This window comes from Sinocyclocheilus anshuiensis, unplaced genomic scaffold (assembly GCF_001515605.1).
Source record: "Sinocyclocheilus anshuiensis isolate Anshui unplaced genomic scaffold, SAMN03320099.WGS_v1.1 scaffold1075, whole genome shotgun sequence".
Taxonomy (NCBI): domain Eukaryota; kingdom Metazoa; phylum Chordata; class Actinopteri; order Cypriniformes; family Cyprinidae; genus Sinocyclocheilus; species Sinocyclocheilus anshuiensis.
The window spans coordinates 468,051-480,478 of NW_015544163.1; the positions used below are offsets into that span (position 1 = coordinate 468,051).

Consider the following 12,428-nt stretch of genomic DNA (forward strand, 5'->3'; position numbering starts at 1 on the left):
TTTGTGTGTGTGTGTGTAATACTGAATGAATGAATACAAATTAATATTATTAAAAAAATTATTAGAAACTAATTCAAATTGATTCATTAAAAATGAACGTTAAACAAGTTTTATATTTTCATCATTAGATCCAGTAAGTTGAAGGTGTACACTGTGTAGTTCAGGTTGTGCAGCTGTAAACATGGAAACAGAGGGTGATGGAGCTGGTAATGAAGGCAGTATTTCTGCAGTCAGTAACACCGGCGCGTGTCGGAGGCGAATGGAATGATGGCGCGTCTGTGTTTTTAAAATGCTGCTGTCAGGAGGAGGCCGCTGATCTCATTTCCTGCGGCGACGGTGATGAGCGCATTCGCTGACAGGTGAAACTCTCTCTCTGCTGCTTTTATCTCTCGAGAAATCTCAGGTTCCTGTAGACATTTATGAATTTAATAACTCAACAATTATTCTGCGTCGAATGGGAATTGACAGATACCTCGATCCAGTCGCAGTTATTAACATGCCAGAGAGGAAACACACTGTGATGCTAACAGCTAGCAGATGTGTTGACAAAACTTTGTTTAACTCTAAACTAAACTAGAACTAGAGACAGCAGCAGACTGACCAATCAGAATCCAGAATGCCAGAGAGTCATGCAATAAAATGTTTTATGCTACACCGTTAAATTAGCACCATTTTCCCAATGAAAGTCTTTGGTGCATAATAAAAACTTCATTTATTAAATAAATGATTTAATGATATTTTTGTCCACTAAAATGTAAAATTTCCCCTGAAACTTTCTCTTCCTGATGTCACCAAGGCCACATGGGTTAACATTCACAATTCAGTTATCCAGTTATAATGCATAACATTCTAATAATGAAATCAAGTCATTATTTACAATATAACATTATTATATATACAATATATATTACATTATTTGGTTCACAGCAATAATGGATCACAATCAGTTTTGAGTTTACAGTAAAGACGACCTGCTGCATTATTCACAGAACTGAAGGAAGGAAGGAAGGAAATAAACAAATTAATTAATTAATTAATTCAAAATATGGATTAAATTAAATATTTAATTTACCATTTAAATATTGTATGATTTAAATAAAATTAAATTACACTTGTTAAAGGGGTCATATGATGCTGCTAAAAAGAACATTATTTTGTGTATTTGGTGTAATGAAATGTGTTTATGCGGTTTAAAGTTAAAAAAACATTATTTTCCACATACTGTACATTATTGTTTCTCCTCTATGCCCCGCTTTTTTGAAACGCGTCGATTTTTACAAAGCTCATCGGTCTGAAAAAGCAAGGTGTGCTGTGATTGGCCAGCTATCCAGTGTGCTGTGATTGGCCGAATACCTCAAGTGTGAGACGGAAATGTTACGCCCCTCACGATACTGTTGATGCCGTGTCCCGGCGCGATGAATGGTAAAAACAAATATTTCAAATTAATACTTTAAATTAAATTACACTTAAGACAACCTGCTGCTTCATTACCTTATAGGTGAAATAATAAAATAATATAAAATTAAATTAAATTAAATTAAAAATGAAATAAAATAAACAATTATATTAAATAAAAAATCTTACAACTTTAATATATACAACTTAAACCATTTTTAATTACACTATTGATTCATTAACTACAATGAAGGAAATAACATAAATGAACACATACATACATAACATTTAATAAAATATTAAATGATGTATTTCATTTATAATGTAAAATATTTATAATTTAAATTAAGTTATACTTAAGACAACTTGCTGCTTTATTACTTGAAGTGAAATAAATGTATAAGTAAATAAATGAATAGCGATCAAAATAAATTATAATGTAAATAAATTGAATAATGTATCTAAAATAATCAACTATTAAAAAAATAAATAAAATATACACTGATTATAATAAATATACAACATTAAATATCGACAGTATAATGATTAATCTGAAGGACTGTAATTAAGATCTTCAAATAGAGAACTAACAGAAAGACCATAAAGAACTAACATTCCTAAACATGAAATGATTTCATCAGAAAACAGCAACTCTGCTGTCTAGCATGACGTAAGCAGAACCAACAGTTAATTCTTCCTTTCCCATAATCCCCTGCTTTATTGTACTGTCTCAGAGTATAGTGGCCTGAGAGAACCAAAGCTGCACATTTATAGTGAACGCTGCTCGGGCTTGTCTAATAATCAGTTACACTGTGTGTGTGTGTGTGTGTGTGTGTGTGTGTGTGTGTGTGTGTGCACAGCTTTACTGTATAAAACTGTGAAGGAAACACTCACTCCAGCACCAACACCATCTCACCCCTCTGTGATGGAGAACTTTCATATACCTACTAGAGGACTAATTTAATTTCACCTGATATTTCCATAAGCAGCCCAACCACCTGCATGCGAGACGGAGAAATCATGAACTTGATGGATCTCATCTCCTCTCTTGTCTCGCCTTATCTCCCCTCCTCTGATTCTCTTTATATGAAACACAAAATGAAGTCTTCTGTCAATGGCTGGGCCGTTGGAAACAGTCATTAAGCTGCACCGTAATGAGATGTTCTGATGATTCCTGCTTATGAACGGCCTAAAAATAAACCCAATAAAGGTCAAACCTTTGCGTTTCATCACTGTCTGTTTTAAACAGCGCATAAGCAATGAACGATTGAAGGTTTTCTCTCCTATCGTCTTGTTTCTGCTCTCTGTTTCTCTGTGAGTTTCTTGTGCCATTGTAGCAGATGGTGTGTAAAGCAGCACGGGGCGCTTTAATACACTACAACTATCCTCCAGAGACGCGGCAATCTGTCTGAGAGACAAACACAGAGACTGACGGAGAGAGCATCTCACAGACTCAGCGAACAGACGCTTCACGTTTCTGAAACACGAGCTCCGGCGGCGAACAGGTCAGCAGATATTCAGCAAACTCACGGCTTTCACCAGACAGAGATAAAAGCGAAGAGGAAAACCGCTAAGCTTCAGGAGTTCGCTAGAGATGAAGCACTAAAACATCCTGACAAATCACAGATTAGATCTCAAGTGTTTCTTCTGAACGGCAAAGGGATGCAATGGGAAACGACTGGAGGTAGAAATCTCAATACGAACTCAAACATTTCTCATCAAAATCTCCACAGATGAAATAGTCTGGCTGTGATATATATTGTCTTTCTCCCAGTAGATTTTTGGAGAAGCATCTGAGAAGAACTGAGCAATGAAACATCCCTCTGATCACTGATCTCTCAACATAAGCTGCAGAAACGCTCAAATTGAAAAGGAAATAGCAAAAATAAACAGTTTATTGTACATTTTAATGCGATTAAATGGAGATTTTGCTGAAGACGCTTGCTTCTCAGATGATTCTCCTGAAAAAAAGACCCCAGTAATCCACTCTAGAGCTTCAAAAGAGATCTCAACAATGTCTCAAATTGTGTACAGATTTGCTGAGATACTCAACTCAAGTCAGTCATCAAAATGTTATTTCTCCAAACAGATTTTAGGAGAAACATCTGAGCTGATACTGAGACATAACTGAGGAATAATATGTTCCTCTGATCACTGTCTTGCAACATAACTTCCAGAAATAACCAAACTGGAAAGGAAAAACAACTAAGTAGATCTCTAAAATGCCTACATTTTTTCTCCTAGATCTCAGTGAGATTAAACTGAGACTCAAGCAAAAGTCATCTGCTTCTCAGATGTTTCTCCTGACAAAAAAAAAAAAGACTGAAATAATCTCACACATCTTCTCTAGTTTTAAGTAGAGATCTCAATAATGTCTCAAACTTTGCTCAGATTTGCCAAGACACCAAAGTCAAAAAAGAAACATCTGAGCTGATACTGAGACACAACTGAGCAATAAAACGTTCCTCTGATCACTGTCTTGCAACATAAATTCTGAGAGATCTAATTAATTTCTCAATTGTTTCTCAATGAGATTAAATGGAGACGCTTGCTGAAGTCACCTGCTTCTCAGATGTTTCTCCTGACAAAAAAGACCCTAGCGATCTACTCTAGAGTTTTCAAAGAGATCTCAACCATGTCTCAAACTGTGCTCAGATACCAGAGTCAGTCATCAAAAGTCACAGATGTCAGTGTGAACTCAAACGTTTCTCATCAAATTCTTTCAAGATCAAATAATCTGGCTGCTATCCATATTTCCTCTCTCCCAAAAGATTTTAAGAGAAACATCTGAAGAGATCTCAACTCTGATTAGCCAAGAGACCAAAGTCTGCAAAAGTCAGAGACCCCAATGCAAACCCCAACATTTCTAATCAAATTCTCTCAAGATCACATAATCTGGCTATTATCAAAATTTTCTGTCTCCATATAGATTTTAGGAGAAATATCTGAGATGATATTGGGACATATCTCAGAGGTCAGTATTAAAACTTTACACTCTGATTACTGATCTCTCATCATTAGATCCAAAAACACTATCATTTCAAAGACAAATAACAAATGAGATTTCTTTAATGTCTCATTTGTTTCTACTAGATTTCAATGAGATTAAATTGAGACTTCAGCAAAGCACTTCCTGCTTATCAGATGTTCCTCCTGACAAAAAGGGCCCAGTTATCTCACGTGTCCCCACTAAAGCTTTCAAACAGTGTTCGATGAGATTAACTGGAGACTTTTACTGAACCACCTGCTTCTCAAATGTTCCTCTTAAGAAAAAGCCTCCAGTAATCTCATACATCTCCTTTAGAGTTTTACAAATAGATCTCCACAGTGTCTCAAACTGTGCTCAGATTTACCAAAATGTTCTTTCTCCCAACAGATTTTAGGAGAAACATCTGAGCTAAAACTAAGACATAAGTGAGCAATAAAACGTTTCTCTAACGATCTCCTCAGTGAATCTCTTAAGTTCCAGAAACACTCAAACTGGAAAGAAAGACAGCAAATGAGATCTTTTAATTGTCTCAGTTGTTTCTCCTATATTAACATATTAGATTTATATGAGATTAAATGGAAATGTTTGCTGAAGTCACCTGCTTCTCAGATGTTTCTCCTGACAAAAATACCCTAGTAATCTACTCCAGAGTTTTGCTTTTCAAATGTTTCTCTTGAGAAAAAGACCCCGCAGTAATCTCACATGTGTCTCCTCTAAAGCTTCAGAAGAGATCTCAAACCGTGCCAAGAAGTCTGCAATCAAGTCAAAGATCTCAATATGAACTCAAACATTTCTCATCAAATAAACCGAGCTGCTCTCCACAATCGTTTGACAGCTCTAGACTCTAACTGGATGACGACTCATCTGAGTCTCTTTTTATTCCTGCAAACTGAAGCTCCTGATCTTTGAAAGAGAAACCTTTGAGCAATAACGTTTTCCTCTGGGAATAAACTCCACAAACGAGCAGAAAGCAGAATCTAGCAGCGGTCAGATTCAGCCAGTGGTCAGCATGTGTGTGTGTGTGTTTCTGTACTCACAGTGTGTGTGTGAGGGGTGTGATCTCCTCAGTGAAGTCGTCCGCAGGGTATCTCCCTCCTCCTCTTCCTCTGATGAAGAGCTGCAGGAAACACACGGCAGTCTGGAAACAAGGACAGCGCAGGAATGAGAGAGCGTGTGTGGGAGAATGAGAGAAAAGGAGAAGAGACACACAAAGAGAGAGAGAGAGAAAGAGAGAGAATGATTGGTCTGTTGCTCCATGAGAGGGAGCGTGTGTGTAGATGGAGAGAAAGATGATCTCACGTCAAACAGATCAGTGAACATTAGTGTTAGTGTTTGAGGTGATGCAGTCACACATTCTGAAACTAATAGTTCTGGCTCTGAAATCTACTGAAAAAAGATTCAATATATACACACACACTACTGTTCAAAGTTTGGGGTCGCTAAGATTTTTGACAGAAGACTCTTCTGCTCACAAAAGCTGCATTTATTTGATTAAAAATACAGTAAAATCAGTAATATTGTGAAATAATATTACTATTTCAAATAACTTTGTTTGCTATTTGAATATATTGTAAAATATAATTTATTCCTGTGATCAAAGCTGAATTTTCAGCATCATTGCCCCAGTCTTCAGTGTCACATGATTCTTCAGAAATCAATTATAATATGCTGATTTGCTGCTCAAGAAACATTTCTGATTATTATCAATGTTGAAAACAGTTGTGCTGCCGAATATTTTTGTGGAATCATTGACAAATTACATTTTTTCAGAACTATTTGATGAGTGGAATGTTCAAAAGAACAGCATTATTTGAAATAGAAACCTTTTGTAACCCTATTAAAGTCTTTGCAGTCACTTTCCATCAATTTAATGCATCATTGCTGAACAAAAGTATTAATTTCTGAACATTTGAACAGTAGTTGTGATTTTCTAGCATTTAGATGCGTCTCCGTCTGTGTGAATTTTTCCACCTGTTTTATCGTCCAGCAGGTAAAAATCATGCATCTGATCACTTTGTAAAGTAAGAGTACAGAGAGAAAGAGAGAAAAAGACAATAAAAGAGAGATAAAGCAGCACGAAAGAGAATGTGAGATTCCCAAATCGCACACACTCACACAGCCGTGTTATCGTCCTAAACGGATCCAAATTCAATTAAAAAGAGGAATTGCCAATTAGAGGTGTGTTATGATCCGAGAACAATGAAGTAACCCGTGATTCATTGGCTGGAGCTCCCGGAGGGGCCCATACATTCACACACACACACACACACACACACACACACACAGACACAGACACAGACACACACACACACACACACACACACCTGCACAAACATATGCATGTCTGCAAACATACACACTTGGCATTCACCTCTCTCTCAGCCAAGTCCGCCAGCCTGTGGCAAGAACACAGCGAGAAAACACACACACACAAACACACACACACATGCATGTTAGTAAACCAGACGGAAATAAACCCAGACAGACTCGACAGTAGATTCTGATCTGTGAAATAAACACGTGGATATTTGGCGCAGTGTTTTATTGGAATCATTCTGCCGCTCTGTTCGCCTTTATTAAATTACCCACAATGCATCTGCATGATGAACGAGAGGCCCGATGACAGATTGAAGATCAATCTCGCATCGATAAGGCAAAAGAGAGTTTAACCTGTGACCCCGATGTCAACATAAACACACACAGAGCGGATGAGTTGATAACTGTGATGATGTTAGCATGCAGATCTCAATGTTTGCCTTTCATAATGAGCACAAAATAAGATAATTTTAAAGAATGTTTGGGAGCCAAACAACTTTGGACCCCATTGACTTACACTGTATGGACAAGAAACAAACAGTTGTGCTGCCGAATATTTTTGTGGAATCATTGACAAATTACATTTTTTCAGAACTATTTGATGAGTGGAATGTTCAAAAGAACAGCATTATTTGAAATAGAAACCTTTTGTAACCCTATTAAAGTCTTTGCAGTCACTTTCCATCAATTTAATGCATCATTGCTGAACAAAAGTATTAATTTCTGAACATTTGAACAGTAGTTGTGATTTTCTAGCATTTAGATGCGTCTCCGTCTGTGTGAATTTTTCCACCTGTTTTATCGTCCAGCAGGTAAAAATCATGCATCTGATCACTTTGTAAAGTAAGAGTACAGAGAGAAAGAGAGAAAAAGACAATAAAAGAGAGATAAAGCAGCACGAAAGAGAATGTGAGATTCCCAAATCGCACACACTCACACAGCCGTGTTATCGTCCTAAACGGATCCAAATTCAATTAAAAAGAGGAATTGCCAATTAGAGGTGTGTTATGATCCGAGAACAATGAAGTAACCCGTGATTCATTGGCTGGAGCTCCCGGAGGGGCCCATACATTCACACACACACACACACACACACACACACACACAGACACAGACACAGACACACACACACACACACACACACACCTGCACAAACATATGCATGTCTGCAAACATACACACTTGGCATTCACCTCTCTCTCAGCCAAGTCCGCCAGCCTGTGGCAAGAACACAGCGAGAAAACACACACACACAAACACACACACACATGCATGTTAGTAAACCAGACGGAAATAAACCCAGACAGACTCGACAGTAGATTCTGATCTGTGAAATAAACACGTGGATATTTGGCGCAGTGTTTTATTGGAATCATTCTGCCGCTCTGTTCGCCTTTATTAAATTACCCACAATGCATCTGCATGATGAACGAGAGGCCCGATGACAGATTGAAGATCAATCTCGCATCGATAAGGCAAAAGAGAGTTTAACCTGTGACCCCGATGTCAACATAAACACACACAGAGCGGATGAGTTGATAACTGTGATGATGTTAGCATGCAGATCTCAATGTTTGCCTTTCATAATGAGCACAAAATAAGATAATTTTAAAGAATGTTTGGGAGCCAAACAACTTTGGACCCCATTGACTTACACTGTATGGACAAGAAACGCTGGGACATATCTCAAATTATCAAATTATTGTACAGGTTTGGAAGAGTAAATGATGACAGAATGTTATTTTCTGTGCGAACGAATGTGAAACAAGAAGATGTAGTTCAGTTTAGGCTGGTTTCGTTCTGGTTTAGGTTAGTCAACACAGGTTTGAAACAGTTTTGTTAAAGGCAACGTGAAATGGAAATATTCGAATAAAATGGCTTCTCGAGCGAGAACGACAGAAAAATGTAGGGTGGGACCTTAAACACTGGAATATAATAAAAATAATAAAGTATATAACAAATATAATAAACATATACTAAAAAGATTTGTCTATTTTGATTTCATCATGACTTTAAAACAAAAACTATTACAAATCTGTTTCGTTAATTGAAATAATGAATGAATGAATAAACAAAAAAAAACTTGAAAAGAAAATGAGAAAATACATTAAAGTACTAAAACTGAAATAAATATAAACTAAAGCTATACATACACACACATATATATATATATATATATATATATAATAAACTGGAAAAAAATTAAATAAAAGCTCATTCAAAATAAAATAGTAAAAACTATTTTATTTAAAGTTATAATTTAAAATAATTTGGAAAAACATATTTTAAAAACTTGAAATATGGTGTTCTAAAATTGATATAAATATAAATCAAAGCTAAATAAAAATATTAAAAGGAAAAATAATAAAATGCCAAAATCACATCACAAAATTACTAAAACTTTATGTGAACTTTTAATAATAATAAAAAAAAAAACTGGAACTGGAAGAAAAAGCTCATTTGTGTTAGGGCTGGTTGTGTTTGGTTGAGAGTGCTGGAAGTGGACTGAGGCCGGCTTGAAGTGGTTGTGGCTGGTTTAGGTTGGTTCAGGCCGGGTTAAGTTGGTGGAGGTTGACGTGTCGTAGAGTGACATGGGAAGTAATTACTGACAAGACTCTGGCGCGGCCTCGGGCTGGAAGCTGTGAACCTGTCGACTGCCTCGCTTACTGAGGAACACTGGATGTGCCCTGCAGCTAACGTCTGTCTGTCTCACACACACACACACACACACACACACACACACACACACACACACACATTCTGCCTCTCATGGTCTGTCCTGACACAAAGACATTCTCTTGAACAGCCTAGGTCTACTTTTACACTCTTTGTTCTGTCACCCTGTCCCCTAATCAGAGGAGAAATAAAAAAGAGAATAAAGAGGGTGCGTAGAAACCGAGAGAGAAATGTTTCTGTTTGTGGTTTCTTCTTCACTCAGGCTGGGCTGGTAACTAAGTAGTTTTGGACATATACAGCTTTAGGCACTCGCAGAATTGTCCACCTCCGCTGACCATTACTGTTTTTGCAGATCAGAGCGAAGCAAATAACATTTAGCACTCTTTTACTTATTTATTGTATAATTTAAGCTAAATGTGTATACATCTTTTAGGGGCGTTTTGATGATACTGTGAATATGGAATGCATATGCACATATGTAGGCCTGATTCTCTGAAATGTTTCAAGAAGGGCCAAACAGCACTGGAATTTTATTTTATTTTTTTAAAGTTTGCTCCCAAAATAATGTCCACATTTTATGATTTCAGAGTAGACAAGGCTTGTATATGTTCATTTCTAGTGTTAAAGGATCATCAGATTATCTAATGACAGTCATGGATCAAGCACATTTGGAATGACTTAATTTTTGAGGGGTCTTAGAGGTCTTTGATATATAAGGGGCTGGAACAGGCTGGTAGCAAACAGAGAGATTGCACAACAATTGCAGATGACAGATAAATCATCACTGTCCTCTGTGTAATTGGTTTTAAAATGTATCTTGCTCTTAAGGTTCTTTTTTGCAGTTGATTGATTTTTGACCATATACCAGATATTAATGTTTTTGCTATAAAAGAGTAAGAGAGTATGTAATTTATCTATGATTTGTGACAAAAGTCAATGATTGACATACGATGTGTGCATTTTTTATATTGACAAATAATCTGCCTTTCCTTTTTGTCAGACATTTTTTAAATTACTTACTGTTGAGGTAAATGTGACAAAATTTCTGAAATGAAAAAAAAAAAATATTTTTATTATTTATTTATTTATTTATTTCCCTGTTCAGTAGTCATATCATGGAAAAATCATTATAATAACAGTCATCGATTTTTTTGTATGTTTAAAATCTCTTAAAAACTCTTTCATAATATTTGGAAACTGTTTTCACTCACTCACTCACTGAAATAGTATTTTTTGTATAACTTCAATAATCTTTGTTTACAACTTACTACAATCATGCACTATCAAAATAACTATATTATATATAAATCCATTGCATGGATTTCATCCAGTAAAGTAATATATTTGAGTATTTTGATAATATCCAGTGAAGTAACCAAGTAATATATTTAGACCCTTTGTTTTCAATATCTGTCCATCCTATGCTTGTGTTTGCATAGCTTGACAGACAGCTAAAACGGTTCATTCTCTTTTTAAATTGTTTTCTGTTAAGCGAGTTTCTTTTTCTTTTATTAAAACTGAAAATACATACGATATTTAATGAGATGCATTGGTATAACAAGCATGGGCAATATGACACATTAGCCATTCACTGTTTTGAAGGCATGTTTAAAAATGGGGACGTCCGGTCACCTTACCTTGTGATTTTTTATTTATACGTTGCATATTCCATTTATGATCATACTGATAAAGCAAATCATGTTTTTCTACACCATGTGTGGCATATTTATTTTGTTGTGCAATGTGGCGGAAGTATAAATAGAAATGCCCTTCAAGAGTGTTGAAGCCTCCCACAGCTCTCTTTCATTATACAATTCAAAGTACGCACCCAATATCTACAATTAAAGATATGAGACTTTAGTCGAGGGCCACTTTTAAACTCTGGTTGTGTTTGGTTGAGAGTGCTGGAAGTGGACTGAGGCCGGCTTGAAGTGGTTGTGGCTGGTTTAGGTTGGTTCAGGCCGGGTTAAGTTGGTGGAGGTTGACGTGTCGTAGAGTGACATGGGAAGTAATTACTGACAAGACTCTGGCGCGGCCTCGGGCTGGAAGCTGTGAACCTGTCGACTGCCTCGCTTACTGAGGAACACTGGATGTGCCCTGCAGCTAACGTCTGTCTGTCTCACACACACACACACACACACACACAGACAGGGTACTTCTGCAGTTCAGCACATCATTCTCATGTTTCTTGACTTCTTAAACAGCTCCTCACTCAAAACTACAGCTGCAAAATCACTCCACACTTCCTCTCAAAAGATGCAAGATTGTTTGTATAAGACTATTTACAGTGTTAATCACTTACACACTGAAAACAAATGGTGTAAGAAACCACTGTCAATCAGAAATTGCTAGTAAATTCTATAAACAATTACAAGGACATGGCAAGAAATACATTAAATTAAAAATGAAAACCTAATTCAAATAGTATTTTATTATAAAACATATTTCAATAATCTTTCTTTTATTTACAACTTCAAAAAATCATCATGTGCCCTGTGAACACGTCACATGAAGAGCAGCGTTATTATGTTAACTAAAACTAAAACCATAAAACCATTTAAAAATAGCATTACTTGAAATAAAATCTGAAATATAAAAACCACATTTTAATAATGTCTTATTTTTTTCTTTTAGTTTAACTTGAAGTACAAAATATAAATAATTAAAAATATCTAATAAATATATATGAAATTCTAAATAAAAATGTAAATATAGACATTTAAAAATTAAGCAAAATTAAAATTATTTAAAAGAAATAATTAATTAAAATATTAACAAAAACTATAATAGTATACCAGTGATACTATTAATAATATTACAATAGTATATAAATTATAGTGCAATATTAAAATGAATAAAATAAAATGATTAAAACAAACTAAAATAACAAAAACTATAATAGTATATCAATGACACTATTACAATAGTATATAAATAATAGTAAAATGCAAAATACAATAAAAAATGGAATGATATAAACTAATAAAAATTACAAAGACACAACTAAATAAAACTTTAAGTAAAATGAAAAAAAAAATTATATATATATATA

At 35.5% G+C, this 12,428-nt stretch overlaps 1 protein-coding gene across 1 annotated transcript in view; it reads right to left on the reverse strand.

Annotated features, from left to right (window-relative positions):
- Positions 1-5,458, reverse strand: part of LOC107695689 (RNA binding protein fox-1 homolog 3-like) — a 304,812-nt gene extending 299,354 nt beyond the window's left edge. Inside the window, exon 1 of the mRNA XM_016495693.1 lies at positions 5,422-5,458. The gene's annotated coding sequence lies outside the window, so the exon portion shown is untranslated. The remainder of the gene's footprint in view (positions 1-5,421) is intronic.
- Between the last annotated feature and the right edge of the window lie 6,970 nt (positions 5,459-12,428).